The sequence below is a fragment of the Pezoporus flaviventris genome, unplaced genomic scaffold (assembly GCF_033815535.1).
Source record: "Pezoporus flaviventris isolate CSIRO_AGI_PZ_B2104156 unplaced genomic scaffold, CSIRO_AGI_Pfla_v1 ptg000097l, whole genome shotgun sequence".
NCBI classification, from domain to species: Eukaryota; Metazoa; Chordata; class Aves; order Psittaciformes; family Psittacidae; genus Pezoporus; species Pezoporus flaviventris.
In genome coordinates this window covers 858,205-877,470 of record NW_026892645.1, presented here as the reverse complement: position 1 = coordinate 877,470, position 19,266 = coordinate 858,205, and positions in this window count along the sequence as shown.

Below are 19,266 nucleotides of genomic sequence, written 5' to 3'. Positions count from 1 at the left end.
TTGTGCTGGTCCTTCCCCCCTTCGCTGGAGGTCTGCAGGGAAGTGGTGCGCAGAGCTGCTGGGCACCATGTGTGAGCTGCTCCTCCTGCTCTATGGAACACAGTGCTTCCTCCAGGCCCTGCCGCTCTTTCCAAGCTAAAGCAAGACCTAGAGAGCAGGACGCATCGGTTGGTGTCAGCCTGCTCTAAGTGCAGCCACCGCGATGGGTTTGCACCAGAGAGACGGAATCATGACACTGCACAAGTGAGAGCTCTGCTGGGTCTCTGCTGAGCAGTGAGCAGGCAGGAGGATGCTCTGGGACTGCCCCAGCCCTGTGGCTGCCTCTGTACCCAGCAGCATGGCAAGGCAATGCTTCTGCCTTGGGTTCTAGTGGGGAATACAGAGGGACATATGGGAGAGGATGGAAGAAGAGCCTCCAGCAGGGAATGGGAAGGAGAACAAGCCCCAAACAGCCCAAAGCAGAGTGCACAGAGCTGGTGTGTAACAGGAGCGTTCCCAAGCCTCGGGATCAGCAGTGGGACAGAAGAGTAAATTGGACACATATTTTCCATCCTCAGCTATCCACATTGCCCCTAACCTGATCCCAGTCAGATACACAGGGGCGCCTGCCAAGGAACTTGGATGACTCATTTGAAAGGGAGCCCGCACAGGAACCGCGCGTTCGCATCCAGCTGCCTCCTCTCTGTTGTTGTTTAGGGAGGACATTTGTGCTTGCTTAACTCACCTAGGAAGGGGCCAGCGGGGCCCTGGACACAGGGGAGTCTGGTTGTCAGCCCAGCCTGGGAACATGCTGTGTATTCCTTAACAAGATGGAGATGGAGTGGAGCTGCTGGGAAGCGCAGCAAGGCTCTTCCTGCTTGCTGCAGTGCCTTTGGCTTGTGAGGGCTCGGCTCTTCCCACCGAGCACTGCCCTGAAGGGGACCCCGGCAGTGGATGTCCATGGGGCTCCGCTCGTGTTCACAGGGACAAAGCCCTCACCTCTCACAGAGGGGACAGCAAAAGTGAGGTGCAGAGAGCGTCAGATGCAACCTAGGAGTGTGCTGATGTCCTTTGGGCAGCTCGAAGGGACGTGGTCAAACCTTGCTTAGGGAAACTCCAGGTTAAATGAGGCCCGAAGCCCCCAGCACATCTTAGAGCAGCCAGAGCCCGCTGCAGCAGTGTGCGCCCCTGCTCTCACCGAGCCTCATCCCGGTCTCTAATCGCAGCAGAAGGAATGCACTCCAGGAACCTCCCATGCTGCAGAGGGGACTCACAGCCCTTTATCCTCCCTACCCTGTAGCAACCAGGTGGGTATCTCTGCCACCACCCTGCAGCCGAGCACTCTGCCGTCAGGAGCCACAAGAGGGCATTAGCTTTGTATTTTTCCCTACCCAGAGAAATCCAAGATAGTTTCTGGATAACGTTCCATTTCCCCGTGCCCAAGTAGAACTGTTGGAATATTAGCTTGTGACTCCTACAGCTGTAAGAAGACAGGTTGGCTGCTGATGGTGAGTCCTGGTTTTGTTCTTGCAGTTTGGCTTTGTACTGGAATATTCTGCTCCGTGGAGTAACAGGAAGACAGAGACTGTTCCCTCTGTGAGGGAAAAAAAAGAACATTTTGAAAACTACAAAGCCCCATCAAACCCAATCCAAGACACCACCGGTGCCTGGAGAAACAGAGCAGGGATTAAAAACCACACTTGGAAATGTGGCAAAGCACCACAGTGATTACACCTCGTGCCATTCCCTTGGTGAGAAGGGCCGGCTCAGCACTTCCATCTCAGTCTGGTTTTTGAAGGACATATTTCCTACCCCATCACATCTGGTGTCACTCCAAGGCATCCCACTGTCCTCAGCTGAGTTCACTGCCTCGAGCACTATTCCATTTGCTGGATGAGGGCCGTATGCTCTAAGTACCCTGCAAGCGTGCAGAGATGTTTTGCAACCATGAAGTGCCATCAGGCCAAGCCCCTTAATTAGGAAATCATGCAAACCAGATGATTGCCATCAGGCTGGAGCAGGACACGGATCAGCAGCAGAGTGCTCCTTGGTCTCCAAAGCTGTGTAAGTTTTCCAGTAACAGCAGTGTTGAAATAGAAATAGGTGAAGGAACAAATATAGACCAAAGCATGTGAAAATGAGCCTCCTAGATGGTGTTCCGAAGAGGAAGTGCTATTAAAAACGTTACAGCCTCTTTGTCCATTCAGAAGTGAAAGGTAATGGTCTGTGTCCCCCATCCAAAATGGGACATGTCCCATTGACATCAATGTGTGACAGCAGGCTGGCAGTTCACATCCTGGGATCTGCTGCACAAAGCACGCCCTAGGGAAGTGTGGAACCCTGAGGGCTCGAAGGCAGACCTGGACTGGCATTTGCCTGGTGCTGTTCTCCTTGAGCCGTGTGAACTGTTGTAAGCACAGCCCTGCTGCTGGTGGGACCTCTCTACCGGGACGTCTGTACAGGGGCGCACAGGGAAATGGGGTCTGTGGGCAGGGCATTCCCTGCTGTCACGCATGGCCAAGCTGCACTGTGAGCAGCTGTGGAGAACCGGAGCCATCCTGCCCAAATTCATCAAAACGGAGCAGGTCTCTCAACCCCCAGAGCCAGGGAGGGAGCTGGAACATGCAACCCTTGGGCCACCGGGAATCAGCACCTACATGCACGTGCCTGAGTGCATCTGCAGGTGTCTGGGGGATGAACCATGCTGAGTCGTCTCCACAGGGAGCCCTGAAGTCATTGGGAGGGCTGGAACCTCTCTTTCCTGGGGGGGTTGGTGTACTTCCAAGCCACGGAGGCTGCCAGGTTCTCCTGCTCAAGGGGAAGCAACAACAACGAGCATTAATGAGACACATTTCAGGCTCCTGCTGCCAGCACGTGGCTGCGGCGCGTCTGCTTCCCCAGCTGCCATCTGCCACCATGGTAGAGGGGTAGATGCCAGCCATCGCCCGGCAGCACCAACACCTACCACAACCAGGGCGGGATGGAGCCACCACACACACCGAGGATGGGAAATAAACCTCATCTCTGCGGGAAGCAATTCCCAATGGGAAGAAGGGCACATCTCCAGCCTGCCCAGCCTCCTCTCCTGGTCCAGGGCCCTTTGCCACCCTCCATCCCTGCTGACAGAGCCAACACTGAGCTAAAATATTAAACACCCCGATGCAGCTGCATCATCCAAGGCAGTGGCATCCCCAGCATCTCCTGTATTCTTCAGAGCTGCCTTCTCCTCTTTAATATGATCTGGCTTGAAGGCCATATAATAAGGCCATTAATTCCTTAGCTCATGCTGTGAACTCTTTAATGGAACATGACAAGAAAACAGTGCTTCTTTCCTGGGAGTAATTATTGTTTGACTCTAAGTCTCTACCTTTGGCAACAGCTGTGAGAATAGTCCCATTAAAGGCAGGTGGGGACTCTAAATCTTTAGAAATGATGCCCATTTCTTAACCAGAAGGACACCATAAATGACCATAGCTGTGTCAGCATCCCTATTTCAGAATGAAACATTTTCCCCAGGTCAGAGTAGCTGCCCCTTGCCTCGGCCATGGTGGAGGGTTGCATCCTGCACTGGAGGCAAGGAACAGCCCGAAAGGGAGTCAGGGAGAAAAGCTTTAATAGAGATGGATGAATGCAGGAGAATGGGGAGGGAAAAGGAGATGGAGGAGGTGTGAGAGCAGCAGACACGGAGCCCTGACCTCAAGCTGCATCAGGCAAGTGCTTTGCCTCCACTTTCCCTCCTCACAATCACAGACACTGCTGGAAAATCCTCATCAAACAATTAGTTTACACGGGTTTGCTGTAGGGGATTATGCTAAACCCTGCTTTATTATTGTCGGGTTGCTCCCCATTGCTAGGCTACGCCGTGTTGCTGTTGGCTGCCTCGGAGCCCACATGTGCGGCCATAGGTGACTCATGAGAGCTGGACCGAGCGTCTCAGGCTGCCTTGATGAGCTCTGGAGAACATTCCTTTCTGCTGAGGCACGGCCCCGGCTGCTGGGGCTCCCGACAGCCTGCACCAGAACCAGCACCGGCACCAGCACCGGTCCCAGCACCCAGCACCGGCACCGGATCTGCAGGAGGAGCGAGCCCCAGTTGGAACCTGAGAACCCGCAACACTCATGGATCTGTGGATGAAGAGCATCGGAGGGACCCAAGGAGGGTGCTGGGAGGTGCTGGGGACATGGGGACAAGGGGGCAGGGCGCCAGCACTGGAGCAGCCCCGCTCCTCACCTTGTCTGCAGCTCTCATCACAGTTGCCCCATAAAACAGTTGCAGCAGGAGCAGATTTCCCTTTTCAGAGCAAATCCCAGCGGATCCCCACGAATATTCCTCTCTGGACAGCCCAGCTCCCTGTGAACCGGCCGCACTTCGTGTGCGCAGCCCTCACTCGGGCTTGTGCCGTTTTCCCGGATGGTTTGGATGCTGCTTCACCCGGTTCTTGGCTCTTGGAACCCGCAAGTGCCGGGAGCGACGAGGCTCCATGGGTGACAAAAGCTGCCCTGGGGACACACGTCCCGGTATCCCAGGGGAACTGGCTTTCCCGCAGGCAGGGCCAGCCCCGGGGCCGGGCTGCAGCCCTGGGAAGTGTGTGGGAGCTCAGGAGTTCAGCCTCGGCTGATGTGAAACGTCTCCAATGTGCAAAACTGGCCCGGAGAAAACCGTGTCCCGGCCACTGGCTGCTCTTTAGAGGCAAAATCCCAGGAGCGGAAAAAGAGCTCGGAGCTGACCAGCCCCTCTGCGGGCAGGGTTACCCTGAGCTCAGCTCTGAGAACCAGCATCCCACAGCTCCCGCCTCTCTGTTCTAACAAGGTTTTGCTCCAGGAAGCAAAGAGCTATGCACAGCTCACCGGCAGCTCCGTGCATTCACTGGCAAACGTGGACCCAAAGCTCAGACCCTGCTCTGCTCCCTGATTTTCTGCAGCTCCTGGCAGCCCTCGGAGGCATCAAACAGCTACAAACCTCATTGCAAGCACACAAGACCCTGGGAAGTGTGAGTGTCATTCTGGAGGGTGGCCTTACCTCTTGTCCCTGTCCTTAAGCAGTCCTGGCATGCCTCTATCTGCCTCTCATGTGGATCCCTGCTGGATCCCTAGGCAGTACTAAATCTGGCGTTCCAGCTTGCACAGATTTAATAGAAGGAGAAAGACAAAACTGTTCCTGAAAAGTCACCCTTTAATAGCAGCTGTTTCTGGGACACAAATCCCATTTTGTCCTGGTTTGTGCAGGGCTCAGGATGCTCTGCACAGCAAACTTGGTTCATGAGGATGGTGACTGACAGGGCTGGATTTCACGTGCATCACCCTCTGCTCTGGGAGCACGAATCCTGCCTCAACCCCCATGCGTGGCTCTTTCCAGCTTCTGTTAAGCAGCTCAGAAGTGACCGGGGTTGCAGTGGTGAGCAGAGGCAGTGCCTGTGTGCAGGGCACGGGGGTCACACAGAGATAATCTCTGTTTCTCCTTTCCAGCCTGGCTTGCTGCAGACGCAGCACTCAGGCCATGCCTCTCCTACATCCCCGTCATCCCTCCTCTCAAACCTCCCTGCCAGCTTCTGCCAAACCTGGCTGATGCCCAAGGCAAGAGTTCTAAAGCAGCTTCATGCAAATGTGCAGCTGGATCCTGCACCCGCCCCGTCCCGCAGAGCCACCGAGGCCAGCACAGCCCTGCGAGCCATCAGCGATCCCACACCGCCCTGCTCTGGGGCTGGGCTGGCAGCCAGGGGCTCAGACATGGCCTCAACCTGCCACCTAGTGTCTTCCTCCCGGCTCTGGCTGCCGGAGCCTGCAGCAGGGAGGGGACCAGGGGTGGGTTCTGGTGTGAGGCAGGAGATGCAGCAGCACCTCCAGGGACCCCAGAGGGCAGCGGGGCAGGAGGGTGCTGCCTGGCTCCCATCGCCAAAAGCAGATACCACAACCTTGGCTACACCCTGTAAACCCGCTGGTGTCGGTGCCCACAGGCAGTGGTCCCCCTGGTTGCTACCGCGGATGCCTGGTGCCTTTCCCACCCATGATGGGATGCTGCCTGCATCCGCCTCCTCCCAGTCACTCTCTATCCAGGACTGTGTGCCCCACACAGTTGCAGTTGCTGGAGTTCTGCCTGGGATGTCTCACACCCAGGTCTGGATGGGGCAGGCAGCCCAATGGCTCCCACAGCATCCTGCTTTCCTCAGCATCCTGCAGCACATTGGGACGGGGTTGACAAACTGGGCTGGAGATAAGCCCGGCTTTGCCCTGTTGTTTGCAGGACGCGGGCAGGCAGGGGTCAGCAGGGACATCAAGGGCGTTTCAAGGCTGGAGGGAGGTTTTGCTCTTCAGTTCTCCCTCCCTCTTTCCAAAACTACTTTTTTCCCACAGCACGGATCCTCTTTATCAGCCACAGGAGCCTGACCCTCACTGCTGGTTACCCCCTCTGCGCCTCCCAGCTCTCCATTGCCATCTGCGGTCTGCATCCCAAAAACCAGCAATGAGACGAGAACCCTGATGTGATGCTTGTGATGGGACCCCTCAGAGGGACATCCCCTGCCACAGACAAGGCTGTCACCCACCCCAGGCAGCCCCGGTGAGAGCCCCGCAAGGGCTCCACCGAGCATATATGGAGACATCACCCTAATGCGAAGTGCTGCTGGGATGAGCTGGGAAATGGCAAAAACCGGAGCTGATCCACGAAGCTTGGCGGGTCTGGGCATCGGAGGTTAGAAAACCAGAGCTTGCTGCTGCTCCTGGTTAAGGGCTGACCTAATGTTTCTACTGCAAACACCGCAGGAAAGCTCCTAGGAAAGGCTGCTTGAAGGGAAATCCCCGCTCCTCAGTCACTCCAATGCCTTAGGAACTTGTCACTGTGAGCATCACATCCTTGCGCTTTCCCTTATACTTTGTTCCCAGGGATCTCAGACACGAATTGCCTCTGGATACAGAATGGTCCAGCTGGGATTTGCACACAGCACCCCTGGGCAAGTGCCACGCGTGGGGGAGCTGAGGCATCCAGCTCAGCCTCGGGCTTAAAAGTGTTTACAGGGGTTTGAGGATGGGAAGATTAAATCAGTGCAAACAGAAGGGCCTGCTCCGAGCCCCGCCGGCAGGGCTGGGACGATGTCGTGTAAACAGGGAAGGGGCGGGCACGGCTCTGTCAGCCCTCCGATGGAGCCGCCAGAGAAAACAATCGGGTTCTTTCTCCCTCTGAGGGTCTGACCCCAAAGCAGATGCAGAGGAACACCCTTAGGTGCACCCCTGTGTCCTCACACCAGGCTCCTGCCTCTGAGGCCAGCAGAAAGGTGACTGGAGGCTTTGGGGTGATGCCCATCCCATGGGACAGGATGAGCAGTGCTGGGATGGCAGCACCCCTGCAGAGGGGCTGCCTGGTTTTGGACACAAGCTGTGGCCACCTTCACCCCTGTCCCCAGAGACAGGGAAACACGCTGAGCCTTAGCTTGGGTTAAGGAAGTTCAAATCAAAGCAGCTTTAGGAGAACTGGATTTCCCCCTCTCCGTCTCAGCTCCCGTTCGTTAACCGCCCTTTCAAAACGCAGTGTGCCATCAGGTGGTGTTACCCCGGACCCTTCAGAATAACAGATTTCTCGTGCTGAAAGCCACAGTGGTTTATTTGTTTTGTAAACCAGGGCCTCTCCTGCTGCTGCAGACCAGACCCCTCCCGAGCCGAAACCCAACGCTCTGCACGGAACAGAAGCTCTATTCATTCCCCTGCCCCTCCAGCTCAGCTCCTTGGGATCCCCCTGAGGCTCCTCTATGCGGCTCCCGAGGTTGGAATGAGCGATGCAGGGAATGGGTGATGCAGGGAATGGGCTCATGGGTCTTTTTGGATGTGGTGCTTTACCCCTGCTTTCCACCCTAGAGTGGAGTTTTGTTCATAGAATGCCCATGGGCTCCCTGCAGCCCTCCATGGGCTTGGATACTGCATGCTGTGCCTGGTGCCAAACAGTGAGGAGAGGCTGTTTGCAAAGAAAAGAAGGAACTGGCCTGAATGAAATGGCCCCTCTTCCTCTGGCAAACTCCACTGCAAGATCCATGTGGATGGAGATTCCGTGTCAGATATCGGACAACCTCACACATTTCCTTCCCAGAAGGAGAATGGAGACAGGCTCTTGTCCTTTCACTTAGAGCAGGGCTCGGTACGGGGCTGGGTGTTTCAGATCATCCTTAAACGGGATTAAAGGCTAATTACAAAATTCCTCTCTGTTTGAGATTGGGCATTGATGGCACCGGCTGGAAGTGCCGGAGGACAACATGACTGAGCTCCTGAGGGCTTCAGGTCATAGGATCACAGAATCAGCCAGGTTGGAAAAGACGTTTCAGAGCATCAAGTTCCACCATTCGCAGCCCTGCCAAGGCCACCACTGCCCCATGGCCCTGAGGCCTTGGCTCCATGGTGTGTGAACACTTGCAGGGAGGGTGACTGCAGCCCTGCCCTGGGCAGCCTGTTCCAATGCCTGAGCACCCTCTGGGGCAGGAATTGTTCCTCAGCTCCATCTAAACCTGCCCTGGTGCAGCTTGAGGCCGGTTCCTCTTGTCCCATCCCTTGTTACATGGGAGAAGAGCCCAGGCCCCTCCAGAGACCCTGAGTTTGGGGGCTGCTCTGCGCAAAGCTGCCCTTTCAAAACCAGCCTTCAGAAGTCAGTGCCCAGGTTGCTCTATCATCCTCCAGCACATCCACTGCCGCTGTGGAGGCAGGAGCCTCAGCACAGCCATGGTGAAAGGAGCACTGGAACCACTGCGGCTCCTTCCGTTCTCCAGGCTGAGCCAAGAGCTGAGGGCAGGCAAACCTGGGGAGGCTCCACCTCTCCATCAGCGTTTTCATGCTAAAGTGGAGTCACTGCCTCTGCTGGGGTGGCTGGAGCTCAGGAGGGGGGGATGTCAGGGCCTAATGCGGATGGCAAAGAGATGACTGAACATAATTAAAGCCCTAACAACAAATGTGGGACTTGGGTTTAAACTGCCAAAACCTCCCCACAGAGGTACGAAATGCTGAGCAAACCTGGGGCAAAGGAGACAGCACTTTTCATTTCCTAGACTGATTTATGCTCTACAAACAGTCTCACATGCTGCCGCTGACAATCGCACGCTGAGTTACTTAGGCTGCCTTCCTGACATAATGATACCTACAGATGGGATGGAGATTTGGTGAGCCTCAGAAAGAAGCAAGGGAATATTTCTAGTTGACAGCTTGTTTTCTTTGGTCAATGCATCGAAGGGTTTTAGTTCATTATTTCATGTCTAGGCTCAGTTCCCAGCCACCAAAGGGACAGCTGAAGTTGTGGGGTTAGATAGAAACTGGAATACTTCTCCTGAGCAAGTTGAGCAAGATGTGCCTGGGGACGGCAGTGGATTAATTGCTGTAATCTCAGCGCTGAAGTCCTCCAATGAACATTTTAATTGGGTTAAAAAGAGGAATTTGATGCTTTAAACACTTTCTGAGCCAAATGCCCTCAGCTGCAAGGCACCCATGGGTGCTCTGCTGGGGCTCCTGTCCAGGAGGAGATGCTGCTGGGAGTGGACGGAGGAGGAGGAAGAGGAAGAGGCAGTAGCAGCAAGGAGGCAGCGGTGGGGATGTGGCTGATGGGGAGCAGCAGCTCCAGCTCCCAGCCCTGCCCGGCTCCTCGGTGTCCTCAGGGGGTTGAGCCGTGTGGAGCGGTGCCCTCGCCATCGCACTGCCTGCTTCATACCCATTCATGATTTAGGATTAGTCTTGGCTTCAGACGGTGAGGCTGGAGCTGTAACGTGAGCACAGGGCAGCAGCCTGCATAAAGAATAGCAGTGAAGGAATAATATTTTCTTCATATGGTGAATAGGAAAGCAAAGGCGGGTGTTGAAGGTTAGAGGGGGCTGGGTACCTCCTGTTGAACACCCAGCTGATGGAAACTGCTGCAGCTCAGGTCCCTACATATCTTTCCAGGGCTGTGTCTCTGTGACACAAAGGACATTTGAACAGGAGAAACCCTTGCAATTCTCATCTGCACCCCTGCCGCCCCTGAAGGATTTCAGGATTCCAAAGCCTTTCAGGATGATGAGGACACCGTGTGCAGGGTGTTTGTGGTGTGTTAGCAAAAGGTCTAACCTGCATCTCCAGATCATCAGGAGATGCTCTTTAATGTCACTGCTGAAAACCCCTGTAAAGGGCTCAATGCCATGGGCATTGTTAACAGCCTGAAAAGGTCAGGCTGATGAAATCAGATGTGCACAGGACAGCTGAGGTGTGCGCTGCCTGCGTGGGTTGCATGTAACTGAGTGTTCCTGGATCACATCTAACTGGGTGCTCATGGATCACATCTAACTGGGTGCTCATGGATCACATCTAACTGGGTGCTCATGGATCACATCTAACTGGGTGCTCATGGATCACATCTAACTGGGTGCTCATGGATCACATCTAACTGGGTGTTCACCCTGAGAGCACAAAGCAGGGCACATCCCTGGGAGCAGCCTGGGCAATCCCCCCCATTGAGGTGCAGCTCAAAAGACCAAGAGGAGCCCTGTGAGCCCAGAGCTGGGTCCCTCAAAGCCACAGCTCCAGGAAATCCGGATCCAGCTCATGTCGGTGAGGGTGAGGCCCCGACACGTCCTCGCGTCAGCTCCTGGGCCAGACACGCTGGGATCCGGAGCTGTTCCTCAAACAGGAAAAGAACCACACGAGGAACTCACATTGCTGCTTTACCCCCAGTGAAGAAACCCCTCACACATTTATCTGACCCCCCTGCTCAGCCTCCAGCTCCCCCTGCATCAGCAGTGGTGGCTCTGAGCATCTCTTGGCACGGGATCTCCCCTCCCCATCTGCACACCTGATTTCTTCCCACGGGAACGGGAGGGAGGGATTTTTCATTACTCCCAAGCCTGTTTTCCGGCAGTTTGACCCCTGTCAGCTCAAGGCCCAGCTCTCCTGCAGCATCCTGCTTTTCCAAACGGAAGGTTCATGAAATCTGACAGCAACGCCTTGATCTTTTCAAGAGGCTCTGCGTGGAGACTCCACATCCAAACCTCCCAGGAGGAGCCGGTGGCAATGGGCAGGTTGGCTGGAAGCTGCCTGCAAACAGGAGTCCCCGTGGTTGCTAAAGCGGGATCGACAGCTCCTGCTTGTCCCCTTCACTGGGGGAATCCAGCCCCAGCGCTGCCCCAGCCTTTTCAGGGCTCGTGGTAGGAGCAGACTCTGCAGCACAGGGCAGCACATCCTTTGGGTAGACACAGGAGGAATTTCCCCCCTCCCAAGGGAGCGGCCAGGCCCAACCAGCCCCAGGAAAGCCACAAAGAAAAAGCCCATCTGGACGGTGCCTTCTTCTGACTCCGATGTTAAATAAAACACCAGAGACTGATCTTTCCCTCTCCTATTTCCAAGCAGCCAGTAGGCCCTTCATATTTTCCCACTGACATCATCCAACATGGTTTGAATCTACAGTGACGGGTAAAGCCTCAAAGGCATAATTGCAGTTGTCTTAGGAAAGCGAAATCATATGGTGCTCCCGAGTCCCTCCCCCTGGCTTCTTTCCTGGGCTTTTTTTCCCCTTCTTTCTTTTTTCCCCTTTTAACGTCCCTCACTCAGCTTCCAGATGTTTCCTGAGGAAAAAAAGGAAGAAGCAAAGAGATGGGAGGAGGGAGCTGCGCTGGAGCAGGCCACGTGGCAGCGGGAGCTCTGCAGCCAGAGGAGGTGGATGCTGCAGCCCCTGTACGGAGCAGCCCGACAGAGCCTTTCCCAGCCCCTTCCTCTGCTCGGAGCCCTTCACACCATTTCTATGGGTTGGCAATGCCTCTGGGGGGTCATTGCACCCACTCACACACCTTCGGCTTAAGGGGTTGTTTTGCACCTAGAGAGCCTCACGTGAGGCACTTGCATCAGGTTTTAGACCCCTAAGTGCTGCCCACATCCAACCCCACATATGATGGAGGGTGAAACTGCATGGCTCTGCTGGAGCATCAAGTGGGACCGACCCTGCTCGCTGACACCGGAGGAGCAGCTCCATCCCTGCCAACAGCCTCACTGCAGGCAGAAGCGCTCACACCATGATTCAGGCAAGCAGAGCTGAGGCAAGGTTTGAATTAGGGCTGTAATTCACTGAGCTGGCTTGGAGGAGGGTAACACCAGAGGAGGTGCCTGAAAACCTCCCTGCTTTCTCCCCACTGAGCTCCTTCCCTTGGGGAGAGGGAAGAAGAAGTCACACCCTCTGAAACGCCTCTTTCCTCCTGAACAACCCCTGATGTGCTGGGACAGAGAAGCTGCAGTCCCAGGGGACTGGGACAAATCCCATCAGTGGGGCTGTGCCCATGGCTCTCCCTGCCTTGCAATGGCGGAGAAGTGCACCCAGGGCAAGAATGAGACCTGGCTGGAGAAGCCGGAGTAAGGAAAGGGAATTTGGCCTCTGAAACATTGTTTTGAGTTTCTAGATAGTCTGGACATCGGCTTCTTAGCCTAGGCCAGCCAGACGTTACTACTGCAGGCCCCTGTCCAGCTGTGCACCAAGGTCTCTGGCTGCACCGCTGTCCACGTTCAGCAGAGCCATCATCTTCCTCCCAGGGGAGTTCAGTATGATGGACCCTTGGAATTGGCATCTTGGTCCATGTACCATACGGCACCAACCAGCACAACAGCCTGGGAGCTCGGGCAGTGAAAAAGGGAAGGAAAGGAGCAGAGAGAAGGCAAGAGAGAGACATCCTGTCTGCTGTTCAGGTCCGGGAGCAGCAGTCACAGAGGCAGCATTAGCAAAGTGCTCAGCTGCGCACAGCCCTCCCTCCCTGTACTACAGCGTGATGGTTCTGGCAGCAGCTTCAGCCCGGCTCCCACCCTGTGCTCCCCTGCTCGGGGCACACAGGCGCACGTGGGTGCCTCCCCAGCACTGCTGACCCTCGGGGCAGAGACTGAGGGGAGCAGAGAAGGGGAAACGACGGAGGCCGGGGTGAGCAGAGAGGGCACAGGCAGAGATTTGGGGCGCGACCCTGGCGATGGGCGGCGGAGGGATGCGGGGATGGGGGGCGGGACCAGCTGCCAGCGCGTTGCCAGGGCGGCGCGCCCAGCCAATGGGAGGGCGCTGCTGCGGCCAATGCGCGGTGCCACATCGCCACCTGGTGGGCACGGCGCGGCGCTGCAGCGGCACCAACGGGAGCGGCCGGCGGGGGGACCCCGAAGCCCGGGGGTGGGCACCCTGGGGTGCGCTGTGGGGCTTCCCCGGGCCGCAGGGTGAGGCTGCAGGCGGGTTCCAGCCTGGAATCCAACAGCGAGCACGGCGGGGGGAGCTCTTTCGTCTCTTTGACAAACCCGGAGGGAGCCCCGCGGGAAAAGCTGAGCGTCCTGCCACGGGCTCAGCATCATCCACGGACTCACCCCCGTCCCAGCAAGGCAGCTGCTTCCTCCAGTCCTCCCGAGACCGGCTTTGCAGTAGGTGTGAGTTCTACCTTGTTCGCAGTAGGAAACAAAGCTGCTCAATGGCAGCTTCCCAAGACATCCTAAGAAACCTCCTGTGCTCAGGATCAGTGCTCCAAAGGCCTTGTGCTCTTTTCTGCTCAGGTGGGAGGTGAAGGGCTCCTTTCTTTGCTCTGGTTTCTTCTTGGACCCTTTGTTCTTGGCTCCCAGCTCAGCTCTTCTGCCAAGTGCCCAGGTTGCAGGCCAAGCTGGGATGGAGAGCTGCTGGTATCAGAGAGATACCAGCCCCTCTGTGCTGTGGCTGAGAACAGGTATTCACGGGCCAGTTCCCAAACCAGGACTTATTATAGTGATGCTCATGCCAAGGCTGCAGAATGAGTCTTCAGCCTCTTGTTTAGCTCCTTAGAACCCGGATTTTGACTTTTGAAACACTTTTCTTAAACTCTATAAATAAATCACATTCTGTGCGCTTGAGTTAACATTAGCCTAAAAACCACCCTCCTTATAGCTCATGTCAGGCAAATAAGACAGACTGGATAATGGGAGAGAGTGATTTATAAAGGCACCATATGGGAGCTTGTCTAAGAATGATAATTGATTAGTGAGCAGCAGAAATAGTGTGTGGATGCCTCACAGGTTTTGCTGCTCCTGGCTCTGGTGTTCATTCCAACCCAAACCCTGTAACATCACCCGCCACCCGCACCCCGGTGGCACCCAATTTCCCCCAGGAGGGGTGGTGCTGAGCCTGGAAGATGCTGGTACCTCGAGGACATGATCCACCCCAGCAGAGCAGGGTGTCCTGAGCCTTGGCATGAAGCTGGGGGTCTCTCAGTGCTGTTGATGCATAAAAACTGCTCCTTACAGAGAGATCTGTGGTCTGAGCTGCCTCGGTAGGCAAGAAGAGAGAAATAAAAGACCCTATTTAGAGTGTGTGATGGAAACTCTTATTTCTAGCAGCAGGCAGCATCCCGTGCACATAGACAGGGGTTGTTGAGTTAATTAGAAATGTATATTTGATACCCAGTCAAACAGGGCCCTGCTCAGCTTTAATAATTGATTTGTAATTTATTTGCCCATTAATTCTTCCTCTTTCAGAGCGAAGCCAGGAGCTGGCGCGCACTCGTCCATCATCCCAGCCAGCCCCTGCTCCCACTGAGCTGTCGGGGTGACAGACTGAGCCTCGTGCGGGCTGTAATTAGTTACTTACTTCAGGAGCCTTTTATAGGGGCCCGCGCGCCTCTCGAGGAGGATTAACAAAGGGTTGATTTCCTGCGGGCTCGGGCGCGTGTCAGCGAAAGCCAGGCCCCAGGAATTATGGATTTGCTTTCCATAAGGTTTGCATTTCCAAGGTAAGTGCTTTGGCTGTTGCAGGCACCGGGTCCCAGGGCTCCATTCATCACGGCGCAGGAGCGGCGCTGGCCGGGCCCCGGGGAGCAGGCTCACGTTTAAACAGGCTGCAGCACTTTCCCTCACTGTCACCACCTATTACAGGGGGAAAAGGGGGTTCCAGGGTGCCCATTCCCGGCTGAGCAGACAGAACACGCAGCCCCGGGTGGCAGCGAGCCCCCCGCTCCCTTCTGCTGGTTACAGCTCCTTCCTGCTTGCTCATGCCTTTGATTTGCCTGTGTTTTCTGAACACTGGGGGCTGAATCTGAGTCACGCTTCCCCAGCCTTCTGCTGCAGAGGGATCAGAAATCCTCACTATCCTCCTCAGGAAAACAGAGTTTCCCAGGCGATGGGGAGATCCTGGGATGTTGGAAACCAGCAGCAGCCCCACGGAGCAGAGGGCAAACAAGCAAAACCCCAGCAGGGTGGGAAAGGGCCCGATCAACAACATCTTGGCAAGGGGGAAAGTGTTTTGGGCAGCCAGGAGGGACATTTCACAGGGGTGAAACCCACGTGTTCCACAAGGAAACGCACGGCTCCCTGTTGTGCTCAGAGCCACTGCTCCTGCCCAGTGCTGCAGGGCAGAAGGACCACCTCCCCTCCCACCTCCGCCGTCCTCATCCTCCTTCCACTGACCTGGAAACCTCTGGCTGTGAGGAAGTGCTTTAATGATAGAGGCAGTAATTGCGTTGGGATGGGGCAGGAATGGCAGCTTCCCACACGGACGTGGCAGAGGCAACGGCAAAGCCTCCCCAGGAAGGTTGGGAGGCCCAGAGACAATTTTGGCAGGAGCAAGGCCATGGAAGAAGCCAATCTTTCTGTGTGAAATCTCACATGGAGCTGCAGCTATAAATAAGGATGATGGATTGATTGCTGTAAATCAGAACCCTGCTGACATCCCCGAGCTCTCGCAGGCAGCAGGGATGCTCGTGGGGCTGGTTGCTCTCCCTTGGCAGAGGCAGGAGATGGATTAGTCATTCGTTGTGTCTCCTGAAACCACCTCCTCCCTCCTCTCAAGGCAATGGCTTGAGGAGAAGGAAGGAATTGAAGCTCCTGTGAAAAAGGCTGCAATGTGTCTTCATCGTTGAGGTCCCCAGACCCACAGGATCAAGTCCTCGTGCTCCTGGGAAAGGAGTCAGCAAGGCTACCGCTTCTTTTGAGCAGAAATAAATGAGAATCGGAATCATCCTGCTTGGAGGCTAAAACCCTCACTTCTGCTGGGTTTCCTGGATGACACAGGGGCCTGCAGTAGCTTGTCCTCTGGATGGATCAAAGGGGATGTATCTGCTCACTTTGCAGCCAGGTTCACCCTTGGCCATGGGCTGACCTGCTCCAGCAAACCCTATGGAGCAGCGGAGCAGGGTGAGCTGGTGTGTGCCTGACCCAGGGCGATGGCACCTCCCTGAGCATCAACCTCCTCCAGGCACAGGAACCCACCGGGGCCCAGCGGGCACAGCCCCGCATGGCAGCACCTGGTCCTTGGCTTGGGTCTGAACCCTTCCCGAGTGCAGCAGCTCCTGGGGCAGCACCGCCCAGGGCTGCTGCCCCCATCACCCCTTCAGAACCTTTCCTACAACATTCTTCTCTCCAAGCTCAAACCTTTCTGGGCACGAATCCTCCCCCTCCCCGTGCTGCTGGAGCTCACCACCAGCTGTGTATTTTTAGCTGTTAAAAATGTCACCCTCCCCTGCTCCGGGCGCACGGAAGTGCTGTAAGAAGCAGCCGCATGGACTTGCTGTCGATAGCAGCGGCCTCAGATGAGCTCCCTGCAGCCCCAGCAGTGTAAATCACAGCCTCCCCCCCCCCCCCCCAAACGATGCCTGGTTGCTTATTATTTGCTTTCATCTTTATTGCCCCTTAAGGTAAAACAGCTGGAGTGACAACAGCAAGGAGCTATAGCCACAAATCGTCTCTCCTGACGGCCTCCTCCCACTTGTCAGCAGGCTGAGGTGCTCAGATTGCCCCAGCACCTAGGAGGATGCTCAAAGGGCTGGGAGCACCTGCCAGGCCATGCGGTGCCTTCCTCAACCCCAACCACCCTCCGGCTGCCCCAGCCCGGTTCGTGCCTGGGGACAGGGTGCTGTGCGAGCTCAGAGCTGAGAACTGCTGGACCTGGGCTGCACTGGCTTTGTAAGCCAGAGCCTGCAACTCACGGTGAGCACTTGCCATGTGCTTGAAGGAATCTCCTGCCAAGGGGCAGGGAGCCCAGGGCAGAAGGGATGGGAACTCCCAGCAGGGACAGTGCTACCCTGAAATGGATCAAGACTGATCAGCCCACGCAGACCAGCTCCTCGCAGGCAGAGGTTAACCCCTGGGGTCTCCGGGGACCCACCTCCACCCTCCAGATAGCAGGAAATGGTGCGCAGCACATTCTTTGCCATAAGGAGGGAAACATTTCTGGAGCAGGAACAGACAGGCCAGAGCAAGCTTTTCCCATCCAGCCGGGTCTGATGGGAGGATCCAGTTTCAGAGGATTAGGTAATGTCTTCGGATCGCCCAGGAACCCACGTCCTGATGTGTCTGCGCAGGAGGGCTGGGAGGGGAGGCAGCTGCTGATGGCCGCGGACACACAGGAGCAGCTCCCAGCCTGGCCCTCCGCAGCCTCCATGCTGGACACAGCACATGGGCAGGGATGGGGCAGGGATAGAGCAGGAAGAGAGCAGGGATGGGGCTGCACTTATTACAAGGCTTTTGTGTTATAAATTAAAAAGCCCGGACAAACAGAACCCCAGAGCTGGGTCCTGAGGAATCAGTGACTCAAACCCGGCTTTTTATAAGAAAAGAAATGAAGTGACTTGGCTGCTTTACTCATCGGCTGCTCTACCTCTAGCAGGCTCCCAGCAAACACTCCTGTCTTCATCTCATTTTCCTCAGCCTAATACCAACCATAAAAGAAACGCAGCAGAAAGCCCGGCTGATGACTTTAGCGTATTTCCATCTGACCCTCCCCTGTGTTTGGGGTTGAGTGTTGAGTGAATGAGCTCTAAAAGCATCTTTTCATTTAGTCTTCCACAGCAGAAAACCTCCGAGCCAAGAATCATACCTCACTTTGTCAGTAGAAAAACAAGATGTGGGCTTAGTGGGATTGAGTTGCGTTGGAGCACGGGATGGAAAATCTTGCATATGAAGCCAAACAAGGTTTCACTGCCAGTGGTGCAAGGGGGAGAGCTGCAGGGGTTTTGTGGCTGGTGTTTCTCGCCTGTGCCTTGGGATCTCAGGCTCTTTGGAATGAAAAATCCTCATTTTAGGCAATGCTTTGCTTGAAGCATTTTGTTAACCCTTTGCCACACTGCAAGGAAAAAGCAGGCGCTGTGTTCTGGGAGGGAAAATCAGCTCAAGCACTCAAGATGCAGTGGTTTAGGCAATGGGCAGCTTTGCAGCTCCCACCGCAAGAAACAGCTGAATCAGGACAGAAATTTCAGAGTCAGGGCAAGGAGATGGGAAGGAAATGGAGGTGACCAACAGTGGAGCATCCTTCAGGGACCGGAAGCTGCTCAGAAGGGGTTGAGGCCCTGCCGGATGCCCAGGAGCATGAGAGGGATGCAGAGCTTCGCTTCGGGGACTCCACAGCCTGCGGGATGCTGTCAAAGGAAGGAGAAACAAAATGCCTCTTGTTTTCCACAGGTTGTTCGGTTCCAGCCCTGGAGCTGCCCTGGAAAGGGGGATCGGGACCGGGCAGGGCTCGCTCCGGTCGGGAGGTGGCAGCAGCACTTTGCTGCAGGAGAACCAGCCCCAGGGGCTCCATCCCAAAGTCCCGCAGGAAAACGCCTGGAGCCCTGCACTGCTCGGGTCCTGAAGCCACATTGAGATGAGCTCTTAGGTGCAAGTTCCTCCCTGTGAGGGTGCTGAGGCACTGGCACAGGGTGCCCAGAGAAGCTGTGGCTGCCCCATCCCTGGCAGTGCTCAAGGCCAGGTTGGACACAGGGGCTTGGAGCAAGCTGCTCCAGTGGAAGGCGGTTTGGACTGGATGAGCTTTAAGGTCCCTTCCACCCAAACTGCTCTGTGATTCCATTAATTCTGTTTGTAGCAGGAACTATCCCTGATCTCCCATCAGATCCCATTGGTGGATGCACTGGGGGCCCACTGTGGGTGTCTGCATAGCTTGGGAATGCCATGGGGACACCCATGGAAATGTCCCTTGGAGGACACGCTGCAGAAGGTCAATGCTCCCTCTGCAGCCCCAGCACGGGGGGGGGGGAAGCTGTCGATGGGACCCCAGCCCCAGCTGGGGTGAAAAGGTTCCTTGAGAGAGGTCAGGAGGAGAAAACCGACCTGCTTTCCCCTGGCAATTACTGAGTGATAAATGACTGGTGACGGGGCTCATCTGTCTGTATTTATTTGCAGAGCCATCGCTCGCTGCAGAGCTGGGGCCCGTGGAGGACCAGGAGCACAGCCCTTCGCCTGAGGAGTTCAGAACACCCTGCTGACACCTCACTCCATCTCTGTCAGCACTGGGGATGCACAGAGATTAAGTGGCCAGCCTGGTGCCTCCAAGCAAGAGGCATTTCCAACAGCGAGCACCCCACGGATGCTCTGCACCCCCAACACA